This window comes from Jatropha curcas, chromosome 10 (assembly GCF_041381405.1).
Source record: "Jatropha curcas cultivar XTBG-Jc1 chromosome 10, XTBG_Jcur_1.0, whole genome shotgun sequence".
In the NCBI taxonomy this organism is placed as follows: domain Eukaryota; kingdom Viridiplantae; phylum Streptophyta; class Magnoliopsida; order Malpighiales; family Euphorbiaceae; genus Jatropha; species Jatropha curcas.
The window spans coordinates 9,406,179-9,421,076 of record NC_143160.1 but is presented as its reverse complement, the minus strand read 5'-3'; the positions used below and the strand labels follow the sequence as shown (position 1 = coordinate 9,421,076).

The 14,898-nt window shown below is 31.4% G+C and overlaps 2 long non-coding RNA genes across 2 annotated transcripts; both read right to left on the bottom strand.

Annotated features, from left to right (window-relative positions):
- Positions 1-6,333: 6,333 nt before the first annotated feature.
- Positions 6,334-8,402, bottom strand: LOC149493040 (uncharacterized). Its single transcript, XR_016322891.1, has 3 exons — positions 8,078-8,402; positions 7,308-7,392; positions 6,334-6,505 (listed from the first exon to the last, which is right to left on the bottom strand). It is a non-coding gene; the product is annotated as an uncharacterized LOC149493040 (long non-coding RNA).
- Positions 8,403-12,503: 4,101 nt separating this feature from the next.
- Positions 12,504-14,531, bottom strand: LOC149493039 (uncharacterized). Its single transcript, XR_016318517.1, has 3 exons — positions 14,232-14,531; positions 13,478-13,562; positions 12,504-12,675 (listed from the first exon to the last, which is right to left on the bottom strand). It is a non-coding gene; the product is annotated as an uncharacterized LOC149493039 (long non-coding RNA).
- Between the last annotated feature and the right edge of the window lie 367 nt (positions 14,532-14,898).

Sequence of the window (14,898 nt, the reverse complement as noted above, 5' to 3'; positions counted from 1 at the left end):
AACTACGAATAATACCCTTCCAAGTACAAGAATCACAACCCCGCAAGACCGGAGGAAAAGAGCGACCATGACAATATTTATGAGTCAAAACCTAGACCCAAAGAGCTGAGTCATGCATAAAAACCTTCCAACCCACTTACCCAACATAGCAACATTAAACAATCGGGCACTCCGGAAACCCAAATCCCCAAACTTCTTAGCTTAATAAGCCAATTTTTCACCCAACCAAATGCATCTTACAACGCTACACCGTAGATCCCCAATAAAAATTACGAGACAACTTATCAATAGTCCTACAAATAGAATAAGATAACCACACAATTTGCGTAGTATAAACAGGTAAAGAAGAAACAGAAGATTTAATAAGAACTTTCTTACTGGCAGGACTAAGCAAACAGGGCCTCCAATTCGCCAAACGAATCTCCACCTTTTGAATAACGTCCTGATATAGTGCCATAGAAGGTCGCTCATGAAGTAAAGGAACTCCCAGATACTTGCCTAAATTTGAGATAATCGCCATACCCAGTAACTACTGAAGCCTATGTCTCATAGGACGAGAGACCGTCCTGGAGAAGAAAATGCGAGATTTGGCCAAATTAGCCTTCTGCCCATTACTTCTACAAAAGTCCGTCAAAACATCATGAACTACTTTAGCTTGCCGCACAAAAGCTTTCCCGAAAAGAATCAAGTCGTCGGCAAATGGCAAAGGACTAATAGGAGGACCACCCCTCGAAGCACAGGCTGTGACACATTGTCCTAACCACTTGACGCTGAATTAGTAAAGATAGCCCCTCCATACAAAAGGACAAATAGATACGGGGATAAAGGGTCACCCTAATGTAGACCTCGAGAAGGCACAAAATAACCAAAAGGACTTCCATTCCAAAGCACTGCCAAAGAAGACTGGGGAAGAGCACACATAATCAAAGAAACCCATAAGTCAGAAAAGCCAAAAGAAACCAGAACAAACTGCAGAAAATCCCAATTCACTCTATCATAGGCTATTTCTAGATCAACTTTCAAAGCAAAATGACCCATTTTAGACTTAGATCTTCAGAAAGAAAGAAGAAGCTCATGAGTGATAATAATATTATCAACCGTAGTATGTTCCGAAATAAAGCTACTCATTATCGCTCCATTTGTTTCTAATCTGTATAGAAATTCTTTCAGGCATGCTATGAAAAACTCAAAGAGATCATAAAATCCATTGTGTCAAAATATGTTGTCGTTGCATTAGCTTTGCATATGTTTGTGGATTGGGAATGATGATCAGAAACTTTAAAGGTCCGATAATGGCAATGGGATCTTAAAATATTTTCTACAATTTGCCACCGGAGGGACCAAGTTTAAAGCAACAATCTTTGTTATGAAGAAATCAAGGAAGTTGGTTTTTCATAATATAATTCTTGAAGCAGATTGTTTGACTCAAAACTAGAGGTAGGACAATTATTTTAGGCGGTCAAACATATTTTTTTAACTTTTTAGGGGCTAAATATAATTTTTTATATATTTTAAGGACCAAAAAGTAATTTTTCAGCTCCTTCAACCCCCAAAGAGCTCCGGCCTTGGTTTGACTTTAATTAATTTGTTACAAAGCTCTTATGTTTCTTTTTCTGAGTTGGGTTAAAGCTTAGAAAAATCATAGATTCTTGCTCTTATTGAGTTTTTTAGAAGAGTTGATTGTGATAGAGGAAGTACCTCCCTCTATGGACTATCTTGTACAGACTGATTTAACCTTTTTCTTTTAATAATTTTTATATTTTTCCTGAAAAAATTAAAAATCAAGGATAAAATTAATATGTAATTGCTTAATAAATTAATTGAATAATTATTTTGTTGAACAACATCAAAATGAAATGACCTTTTCATTCATTTTTTAAAACATTGATCCTCCCAGAGGAAGTAGGACAAGCGAGTGCAATCCTTTTGTGTTCTAAATTTAGAAGCTAATGGGAAATAATTTTCATCCTATTGTTTTTAAAAAATAGTTAATAATTTTTATTTGTTAAATTAGAAAAAATAAGTTTGTCTATTGTTATTTGATTTTAGTCTGAAAAATAGTTTGACATTCTAATGTTTTTGAGTATCTTAAAAAATGATAATTTTTTCCATAAATAAATCAAAGAACGTTCCCTTTTTTTTTTTTAATAAAGGAGATTTTACATCAATAAAATTCAAATATTATATTATCTGGTATAAGTAAATTTTATAAAATTTTATGAGATTCATTAAATATTAATTATAAAAAAGACTTATATACACCAAATATATACAATCAATAATTTTAGTAACGACAAATAAAATATAATTTTTTCATTAATAAAATAAATAAAATAACAATAGATAGTGATTTTTCAAAAAAAAAAAAATATATTGACAATTTTTTAAATGATATTAAATCATTTATTATATGCATGGAAAATGAATATATATTCAGTATACGATAAATAAGTATAACAACTCTCTAATATTTTCTATTTAAGTTTCTTTAACTTCATGATTTTATTCACTTAATATTTTAATTTCTTTTTCCAATTAAGTGCATTTGATTGAAAATTTATACTGAAAAGTTAAAAATAATCATTTTACTCAATAAATCATAACATATTTACATATGTACTCAATTTCCATTTCTTTTTTAATTTCTATTTAGTGTGTTTGCTTCTATGTTTCTTTAAGACCTTCTAAAGTTTTCCTCTAATTTTCTTATATTTTTTATGAAGATTTCAACAAAAATGAGAAAAAAATATAATAAAACATGAGAAAAACTAAAATAAATGAATGGATAAATAAAACAATTCGTTTCAATATTTAGCAAGAAATTTATATACAAATACAACAAATTGAAAAAAGTCTATTAATTCAACACTTTGAAATCAAAAGATTGAAATGAAAATATCAAACTAATAAAATATTAATCACCTATTTTATAATTATTATGTAATGCACAGATTTATTTATATTTGTGTATATGAACATAAATTAAAAATGGGAACAAAATGAAAATTGGTGGGCTCATTATATGTTTTGGTGCCGAGAACTAAATGGGTAGAAACAGGGTCAAAATGCTGTTTTAGAGCCACAGATGAGTCTGGATTTGGATTTTAGCAGTAACAAAAACTAAGTGTTAAAGGGACAACTCGAAAGGGATAGTGAGGGACAGAAGAGAATAACATGTTTTTGGAGAATTTTTTTCAATTTTTATTTTTAAAATAGAACAGGAAAAATTAATGAGTAATAAATAATGAGAATGAAGGGAAGAAGGGACCACAAACAGGAAGTCAATTACCATTTTTTTTTTTTTTGTTCTTTGGATTTGAAGGGAGAAAAAAAAAAACCACCCTTTGATCTATAAGGATTAATTTTAATTAATCTTTCACACTATTTATATATTAGATTGTAAATGAGATATGATGCTTATAAATTATTTGAGATTTGTCTCGTTACTGAGGTCAAATTTGTTTGGAGTTCATTTAATAAACAAGTCAAACTCGGGTTTGATGTTTGAATCTAACAGGGTTTAATTCAGCTTGACTCAACAAAAATCATCCAAGCATAGCTAGCTCTATAATATATATTAAATTAAAGTATATTTTATTTTAAAAAGTGAAATTTAGACCAATCATATTATTTTTCCATATTAACAATAAAAAATTACACACACTTGTTCTTATTTTAGGATGATAATTACACCCACTTGTTTATTTTATAAACAAAATACTATTTTCAATCATATTAAGTTTTTCAATTACCATAATATAAAAATGAGTTACTAATAAATTTGAACTTTGATACTTGTATTTACTGTATTCAATGTTTTAAATTCAAGACCTACAAATATTATTTCCTCTCCTTTTAACCGTCTATCCTTTTAACTTTAGCGGTGTTCGGCAATAGCTTTTTAAATAACTTTTGTTAAATATTATTTTTTATAGTATTCGACACCGTAGTATTTGAATTAACTTTTAGAGGTTAAAATAGCATTTCATGAAAAGTACACTCATATAACGTTTAGCTTTTACATTTTATGAACCGCTACTCAAACAGTTAATATCTAACCACTATTAAAATAATTAACAACTACCAAAACAACTAATTTTGCCGAACAGACGTTTAGGCTATGTTTGGTTTGATGTAATGCAATGAAAAATGTAATATAATGAAATATAATCAAAATTCCATTAATATTTTTGGTAACGTAATTGAGAAAATTTATAGAATGTAATCATCATTCCTTTTTTATATTTGTTTGAAAATATATAATGTAATTAGCATACCACCACCACCACTACCTCGAACACGACTCCACTACCACCACATCATTATTAATACAAAATAAATATTCGAACTAAAAGTTATTCTCCATATTAAGCTATTAAAGACTATTTAGATTTATAAATTTATTTGAACTAAAAAATTAAAAGAAGATAACCCGAAAAAAATATAATATAAAAAAATAAAAGTTAGTCATTAGAAATTAATTTTTTTATATATTTTTATTGAATAAATTAAATTGCAATATAAAATTATGACCATTTTGATATTTTTACTGTTTTTTCATTCTAGTCTTCCCATTCCTATAATAAAATAAAAGAATAAAATATAATTGTTATTGAATATTGCATATTAAATACTAAAATATAGTTTTTATTATATGGTGGTGGAGTGGTGGAGCGATGGTGGTAATGGAGTAGTGGTGGAGTGATGGTGGTGGTGGAGTGGTGGTGTTGGAGGAATGGTGACAGTGGTAGTGGGGATAGTGGAGTGGTGGTCGAACAATGGTGGTAGTGGTGGTCGAGCGGTTGTGGTAATGGTAGAATTTTAATCGGTGACTTGATGTAATTGTTATTACATGTGCTTGATGTAATAGATAATACATGTGTTTTTTTATGTAATGAATATTACATCAATCTAAGTAATGAAGATTATATATGTAATCTCAATTACATTCCATTACATGGTTGATTACACCATGCCAAACATGACCTTAGGCTATATTTGGTTGGATGTAATGCAATATAGTAGTAAAAGATGTGATGCAATAAAAAATGTAATGGAATGGAATGTAATTAAGATTCTATTACTGTGTTTGGTAATATAATTAATAAAATTATGGAATGTAATTATCATTTCATTTTTATGTTTGTTTGTAAATATGTAATGTAATGTAATTAAAACATTACCACCACCACTACTCCTCCACCAACACCAATCACACTGCCATCACAACCACCATCACAACCACCAATCACACCACCACCACCATCATAACCACCATCACAACCACCACCACTTCAAACACCACTCCATCACCACCACCAGCACATCATTATTAATACAAAAGAAATATTTGAACTAAACATAATTCATTATATTAAACTATTAAAGATCATTTAGATTTATATATCTATATGAACTAAAAAAATTAAAAGAAGATAAGCCAAAAATAATATAATTTAGGGATGATCATTCACCAATTTGGTCAATTTGAGTAAAATTTTTAACTGAAATAAATTAATCGAATTTTTTTTACTTAACCGAATTTAGCTGAATTAATTTTTTAACCGAACTGTTTTGGCCGAAATAATTTTGATTCTTAACCGAACCGAAGTCGATGAAAATAAAAACTTAATTAACGGATCAATTTTAATTGAAATTTATGATTAACCGACTTTAACTGAAATAAAAATTAATTGAAGCTATTAAGTACTACTTAATCAAAATAAAAATTGAAATATTTTTAATTTTTAATTTTATTATCTACTTAATCAAAACGACGTAGTTTTGAGAGTCGATTGATTTGATTAATTTGGTTAAATTAACTTTTAACCAATCACTGAAATTTTAATTTTCTTTAATTGAACTTTTAATCGAACATTTATTCACCGAACCAAATTGGTCGAATTAATCAAATTAACCGAATTGGCCAAACCGAATGCTCACCCCTAATGTAATATAACAAAATAAAAGTTAATTAAGTCATTAGAAGTTAACTTTTTTTATATATTTTCATTGAATAAATTAAATTACAATACAAAATTATAGATATTTTGAACTTTTTAGTGATTTTTCATTCTATTCTTCCCATTTCTATAATAAAATAAAATAATAAAATATTATTTTTTGTTCCGTGTTGCATATTAAACACCAAAATATAATTTTTTTTATATGGTGGTGGTGGTAGAGTGGTAGTTGCAGTGACCATATGTCACGACCCATTTCCATGGACCGGACCGGCACTAGGATCTGGGTGGGCTTAAGGCCCCCGAAGCCCGTAGTAAGCCTAACTTATTTAAATCTCACCTTCTATTCATAATTATAGATTCAGGCCCATTAACTCAAAATGCAGTTCATATATTTAATATGGACTTTTACTATTTATTTACAATCCAACTGGAATACAATTGCGGAACTCTACCTTTATATTTACATCGTTATTTCTATCATTAAAAGTCTTCTACAATAAGTGTCTCAACTCCACAAGGCTTTTATTTCTTTCTATTACCTGAAAAAAAATAGTAGGCAGGGGTGAGCGCCAAACTCAATGAGTAGGGTTAGATAACCCTCTCACCCCACACAATCACACAGATGCTAAATATTTTTATCTAGTTACCGTTTAATTATATGATCATGCAATTTGTCACACAAATGGCAATACAGCAGCAATCACAAGTATCATCACCTTTATATAATCACATCACGTGGAAATTAGTCAGTGGCACCACCTGAAACCCCAACGAGCCGTCCTCACACATGGCTCGCCCTCTCATACATGTGCACCGGGGAGCCGATCCCCCATACGGCCAACTGGTCTAATCCTCACTGACCAGTCCTCTCATTGTTTTTCCATTCTCTCTTTTCTTTTCCATACCCACAGGAGGCAACCCGGTGGTCTCCATCCAATCTAGATCATCAAGTGCTCACAACAGGAGGCCACCCTGCGGGCTACAATCAAATCTAGATTATCAGGTGCGCAACAACAAGAAGCCATCCTGTGGTTTTCCATACAATCCATATCATCAGGTGCACACGGGGGCGCCGATCTCCCATTTTCCCGGCCGACGGTCAATATCATATCATATTCAGGATCCATATCACAGACCGTCCTCACAAACCCATGGTGGTCCACTTCATCCCAATTCCACACAAACAAGGCACAGTATATTCATAGCACAAGTAATCAAACAATTTTTACTATCAACAAATAGTGCATCATAATATGACACTTCAATAAAATAATGCATGATAACATTAGCTGTGAATGCATGCATGCAGGCGGATGAAGCGAATTATCTAACACTACTCACATTTCTTTATTGTCCTTTAAAAGGACTGTCTTTATCACTCCATGCTTCCAGCTTTCGTCCTCGCATTTCGGAATTTTATAAACCTCTATAATAAACAATAGAATTCTAAGTAAGAAATTTAAATTTGAAGATTCTATTTTATATTCATTTACTAGTTTTGGCAGTCATTTAATTCATTTATTAATTTAAACTATATATATATTTATAGATACAGATATTGGGTTTCCTTATTTATTTATCACTCTAATAATCTTATTCTATATTTTTAATTTCTATAAATAATTTAATCTCTATTAAGTAATTTAATTTCTATAATTAATTTATTTTCTACCGAAATTTCGGCAGCATCTCCCCTAAAATTTAGACTATCTACCTGTTAAAATATCAACAATTTCACAATTATTCAATCCATACGGCCCATCCATCGGGCAATTAATCAAACAACATTTTCCCATCCTCCTTTAATCTCAACATCACCACACAATCCAAATTATACATTACAATAACATTATATTTAAACTACCTTAATTAAATCAACACTAAAATTATAACACTGTTAACTACTCACAATTATCAAATTAAATTAACCAAATTAATTAACTACAAATAATAAAATTAATTTAATTAACTAGCGTTACTAACATTAACTTAACTAAACTAATTGACTACAAGTAATAAAATTAATTTCATTAACTAATATTACTAAATTAATTAATTTCAAATAATAAAATTAAATTCATTAACTAAAATATATTTAAATTAATTTATACCCCAATATAATTTTTTTTTGTTGAATTTCTGCTAGATCGGAAATTGCCACGTGTGCCGGATCGGAGAGCAGTGGCTGTCGGTGGTCGGAGGCACGCTGGAGCGGCGGCAGAGGCGCAATCCGGTGGTCAGAGGCTTGCTGGAGCTGCTGCAGTCGCTGGCAGTGACGCAGACCCAGTTGCAGGGAAGAAGAAAAGGGAAAGAAAGAAAGAAAAAGGAAAGAAAGAAAGAAGAAGAAAAAGAAGAAGAAAAAGAAGAAGAGAGGGAGGTGTGGTGGTGCGGTGGTGGGCTGGAGGTGGCGTAGAAATGGTGAGAGTGAAGGAGATAGGCGTTGAAGATAAAGGGAAAAGGATGTTTCTAGATGGTTTGGGTCGAACCGGTTCGATTCGGTTCGATTCGGCCCAAATCTTCGATTTTCAACCGGTTTCGGCTTTTTCAATCGGTTTTCGATTCGATTTCTCATAGTATTCGCACTAAAATATTAATAGCAATTTCCAGGCTGTCGGTTCGTTAAATTAAATTGGAAAATGTTTTGAAAATAAAAATTCGGGGTATTTCAATCTCCCCCCCTTAAGACAATTCGTCCTCGAATTGAATCTAGTGGGAAAGAATATGAAAGGACGCACGGGAAAGTTTAAAGTTACAAGAAATGGCTTCCAATACCAAGGAGACAGCTCAAAAGCGAAAATACAGATCGAAGAAAGGCAGCGAGTGGGGTATTCTGATTGTACTTCTACCGCCAATTATTATATTTAGAATAAAATTTCATTCAATTTATATAGTACCACCTAGTTGAAGCTTATAAGAAACTTTATTTCCGAAATCTCCAATACTATCATCGAACAGTTACTGAAATCGTTAGAAAATCGGTCTTTAATTCAATATCTTTTAATTAACTGAGTTGTGCAATAAATGCGTAATAGTAATAATATTTACAAAAGCAAAACAATGTAAAATTCAATTTATGTATAATAAGAATTGATTCATTTAATTTATATATGTTACGACTAAATCGTTTACTAATCAAGGTTGCAAAACTGTTATTTTAATCCAAAATTTTCAGAAAAATTCTCTTGTAATTTTCGTTGTCTATAATATCGCAGGGTTATTCGAACTCACTCTATCGGTTCTTTTTATACAAATTCTATTCTTATAATATTTTTATGGTACACTAGCGCAATTATTTAAATAGCTCATTTACTAAGGACATCCCTGCACTATTAGTTTTCTTACTCTATATGGATTCCCACATTTTCTATTTAATCGCCTTACTTACATCTACCACTTATTCCTTAAATTATCTTAACATGTATCATTAAAAGTTGCCTTCTATACTGCATCTTTTGCTTTTCAATCCTCTATTTCACGTATGTTGCTTACCAATTCTTCCCAAGAATATTGAAGCATACTTTTCAATTATTCCATCTACTATTAATCATTAATAGTAATTTATCTCATTAACAATATTTCATCCTAACATTTATTACTTACCCCAACTATTTACATTTTACCTAATACCTATCAATATATAAAAGTCTTAAATGAAATTTCTTATGTCCCAACTTTATGTTACCTTACCATCCAAATGGTACATCAAATAAATAGGCGTCAAATTCTATGTCAACTAAATAATTTATTCATTTCTATATGAGACTTCAGTTCATGCCTTAATTATGAATTAATAACAAATCTCTAATTAGTATCTATAATACATAAACAAATTATTTCGCTTTTCATCAAAGTTTTAAAATATAATATCAACTTATCTATCTCACCTGTCTTTAGTTCGTTAATCTCTCTTATTTAAGTCTAGCAAGGTATTTATAACTTCCTTTAATTTATTTCTTTAACCTTATCAACTCTAGTTTCTCAGGTTAGCACAAGGCCACATGATGTGATTGTCTAGATTTGACTTAGTTCAGGTCTTTCCTCCTTCCGCTGACATGTCAAAATTCTTATCAATCACCTCACGGTTCATTTCACTAGTTTCTTTTCATTAGATTTATTCTTCTCTTTATCAAATTCATGCGATTACACATTATGACATCATTAAAACCAATTCCAACCAAAGATCATATCTTAATCCAGTAGCCCCCTCAAATCACAATTATATTCCAATCCCACAATCGAATCTAATTATATTTATATTATTCAATGCAAAACAATCATCACCATAGCCACATAGGTTCAGTTTTCCTTGGAAATTTCTTCATGAAATTTTCCTTTCATCAGTTATACATAATCACAATACCAATTAGTCATACCAGATACAAGGAATTCATTAGTTCCAATTTTTCAATTCAAGTCACAAGTTAAGTCTTACCTTATTATTAACTCCAAAGGATTTCTTAAAATTTAAATAATTCTCTTTTGATCAAGTAAACTATCCGAAGGTTCAGATTTAAATAGTAATTTTCCTCTAGTTCTGATTTGTCACAATTCCTTGTAGTCTAAAAGGCATAGTATTAAAATTTCAATTCTTAATATACCTCTTTCAAAGTTTCACTAATTTGTATCTCTTATACCAAGTTAATTTCTACCTTAATAAATTCATTTCTTTTATTGATGTCATATCTCTTTTTCTTAAGAAAGAATTTATTTCAGTGGGTTCATTTATAATAATGGTCTACAACACTAGTTATCTCATATCAAACCTTTCATCAAATGTGTCTACTAAGGATTTTTGAGCAATTTAAGTCTTTATTTACTAATATTCACTGATATAAATTGGTAGATTAATCGTTTATTCAAAAATTCGACGAATGAGTTAACAACTACAGCCTAGGTGGACCATCCTATGGGTAACTGACTATTTAAAAACTTTTAAAATAATTTTCCTTTTCCACTTTTAAAAAAACATCGGCATGTCACTCACACAAAACCTTGAAATTCTTTTAATAGAAGTTTGCATTTACTTTTATTTTAAACCAATCTCAATCGTGGTATAAAAATATTTTCATGAAGTTTGAAAATCAATACTCATTGTATTTTCTACAACCTTTTGGTATTTAACAAAAATGAATTGTCTATCTCCACGAGGACAATCCTGAAATCATCTAGTTCCAGTCTAATGTTACATATTTCATCCCTAAATGATCCTCTTAAACCAAGAATATTCTAATCTCCATCATTACTATTCCTTTCGCTATTACTAACCTCTCAAGTAGATTGGTCCACACCTTAAATTTTCCCAAAAGTTATTTTCAGTAGTGATTTATATTTATATTATTATTTTATCTTTATTTATTTAGTTATTTATTTCATCATCATCATTATTTTTTTTTTTATATGTATATTTCTTACATCTGAATTTTTCTTCTTTCCCAATTTGTTTTTAATTATTTATTCTAGTATTCCACAGTAGATAAATTAATTGACCATATTATCATCATCGGCTTTTCTACGATTTAACATCCCCTAGTCTTATCCAAATTCTTTAGCCTTTTGATTCATTTTAATCTTTCTTCTATCCTTCATATCTCCTTAGTGTACCCAACCTCATTTAAGTCTTATCCGTAAAAGAGTTTTAAGGATGGGTACATGAATCTAAGGCGTAAAACCATTATTTTACACAAAATTTAATTCCATCCTAAGGTCATTGCTTCTCAGATTTCTTTATTCTAATTTTTCAATCTCTATTTCATTATTATGAGTTATCTTTGACCTTTATTCTCTTCCAAATTTATTAACTTTTATTTTATTTTATTTAGCACCTCGATCTAATTTCCTTAATTTATTAAGCTTTCCTACAGCATCCACGTTCCTTTCCCCATTCATTCCCCATTTGTGATTTAAAGTTATTCACCATCTTCTACATTCATTTTATTATAATAGATTTATGAACTTAGTCTAGCCCTTTAAGTATCCTACATGTGCTAGGATCTTAATTATATAATGTCTAATAAATTTATTACAAACTAAACTTTCACCTTACTAATTTTTTTAGATTATACCAACTATCCCTTAGTTACACATTAGTTCCATAAGTCTATTATCGATTCAATCTAATTGCTCATTTTATTATAATAGATTCATAATTATTTCATGGCTTGTAATTATTTCTATTAACTATTAGTCAATCTTTTCCATATTATTTCTGTACTTTTAATTCTCGTCCTAAGTTTCATACAGATTTCCTTCCATCCTCGTGCACGATGCGTCCACCGGCACTAAAATGGAATTCAATCCCGACTACAGCTCCTTTGTTGGTTACGGCCGATCCCAACATAGGAGTTCTCTATTTAATTTCCTATGTTCCGCAATTGATTCCTACGGCCCAACTTATGCTCTGATACCACCTTTGTCACGACCCATTTCCATGGACCGGACCGGCACTAGGATCTGGGTGGGCTTAAGGCCCCCGAAGCCCGTAGTAAGCCTAACTTATTTAAATCTCACCTTCTATTCATAATTATAGATTCAGGCCCATTAACTCAAAATGCAGTTCATATATTTAATATGGACTTTTACTATTTATTTACAATCCAACTGGAATACAATTGCGGAACTCTACCTTTATATTTACATCGTTATTTCTATCATTAAAAGTCTTCTACAATAAGTGTCTCAACTCCACAAGGCTTTTATTTCTTTCTATTACCTGAAAAAAAATAGTAGGCAGGGGTGAGCGCCAAACTCAATGAGTAGGGTTAGATAACCCTCTCACCCCACACAATCACACAGATGCTAAATATTTTTATCTAGTTACCGTTTAATTATATGATCATGCAATTTGTCACACAAATGGCAATACAGCAGCAATCACAAGTATCATCACCTTTATATAATCACATCACGTGGAAATTAGTCAGTGGCACCACCTGAAACCCCAACGAGCCGTCCTCACACATGGCTCGCCCTCTCATACATGTGCACCGGGGAGCCGATCCCCCATACGGCCAACTGGTCTAATCCTCACTGACCAGTCCTCTCATTGTTTTTCCATTCTCTCTTTTCTTTTCCATACCCACAGGAGGCAACCCGGTGGTCTCCATCCAATCTAGATCATCAAGTGCTCACAACAGGAGGCCACCCTGCGGGCTACAATCAAATCTAGATTATCAGGTGCGCAACAACAAGAAGCCATCCTGTGGTTTTCCATACAATCCATATCATCAGGTGCACACGGGGGCGCCGATCTCCCATTTTCCCGGCCGACGGTCAATATCATATCATATTCAGGATCCATATCACAGACCGTCCTCACAAACCCATGGTGGTCCACTTCATCCCAATTCCACACAAACAAGGCACAGTATATTCATAGCACAAGTAATCAAACAATTTTTACTATCAACAAATAGTGCATCATAATATGACACTTCAATAAAATAATGCATGATAACATTAGCTGTGAATGCATGCATGCAGGCGGATGAAGCGAATTATCTAACACTACTCACATTTCTTTATTGTCCTTTAAAAGGACTGTCTTTATCACTCCATGCTTCCAGCTTTCGTCCTCGCATTTCGGAATTTTATAAACCTCTATAATAAACAATAGAATTCTAAGTAAGAAATTTAAATTTGAAGATTCTATTTTATATTCATTTACTAGTTTTGGCAGTCATTTAATTCATTTATTAATTTAAACTATATATATATTTATAGATACAGATATTGGGTTTCCTTATTTATTTATCACTCTAATAATCTTATTCTATATTTTTAATTTCTATAAATAATTTAATCTCTATTAAGTAATTTAATTTCTATAATTAATTTATTTTCTACCGAAATTTCGGCAGCATCTCCCCTAAAATTTAGACTATCTACCTGTTAAAATATCAACAATTTCACAATTATTCAATCCATACGGCCCATCCATCGGGCAATTAATCAAACAACATTTTCCCATCCTCCTTTAATCTCAACATCACCACACAATCCAAATTATACATTACAATAACATTAATTAAATCAACACTAAAATTATAACACTGTTAACTACTCACAATTATCAAATTAAATTAACCAAATTAATTAACTACAAATAATAAAATTAATTTAATTAACTAGCGTTACTAACATTAACTTAACTAAACTAATTGACTACAAGTAATAAAATTAATTTCATTAACTAATATTACTAAATTAATTAATTTCAAATAATAAAATTAAATTCATTAACTAAAATATATTTAAATTAATTTATACCCCAATATAATTTTTTTTTGTTGAATTTCTGCTAGATCGGAAATTGCCACGTGTGCCGGATCGGAGAGCAGTGGCTGTCGGTGGTCGGAGGCACGCTGGAGCGGCGGCAGAGGCGCAATCCGGTGGTCAGAGGCTTGCTGGAGCTGCTGCAGTCGCTGGCAGTGACGCAGACCCAGTTGCAGGGAAGAAAAAAAGGGAAAGAAAGAAAGAAAAAGGAAAGAAAGAAAGAAGAAGAAAAAGAAGAAGAAAAAGAAGAAGAGAGGGAGGTGTGGTGGTGCGGTGGTGGGCTGGAGGTGGCGTAGAAATGGTGAGAGTGAAGGAGATAGGCGTTGAAGATAAAGGGAAAAGGATGTTTCTAGATGGTTTGGGTCGAACCGGTTCGATTCGGTTCGATTCGGCCCAAATCTTCGATTTTCAACCGGTTTCGGCTTTTTCAATCGGTTTTCGATTCGATTTCTCATAGTATTCGCACTAAAATATTAATAGCAATTTCCAGGCTGTCGGTTCGTTAAATTAAATTGGAAAATGTTTTGAAAATAAAAATTCGGGGTATTTCACCATAGTAGAGTGATTGAGGTGGTGGTGACAGCTATGCAAAGTGATGGTTATGGTGGTGTGATTGTGGCGATGATGGTGCTTGAGGTGGTGATGGTGGTTGAGGTGGAGG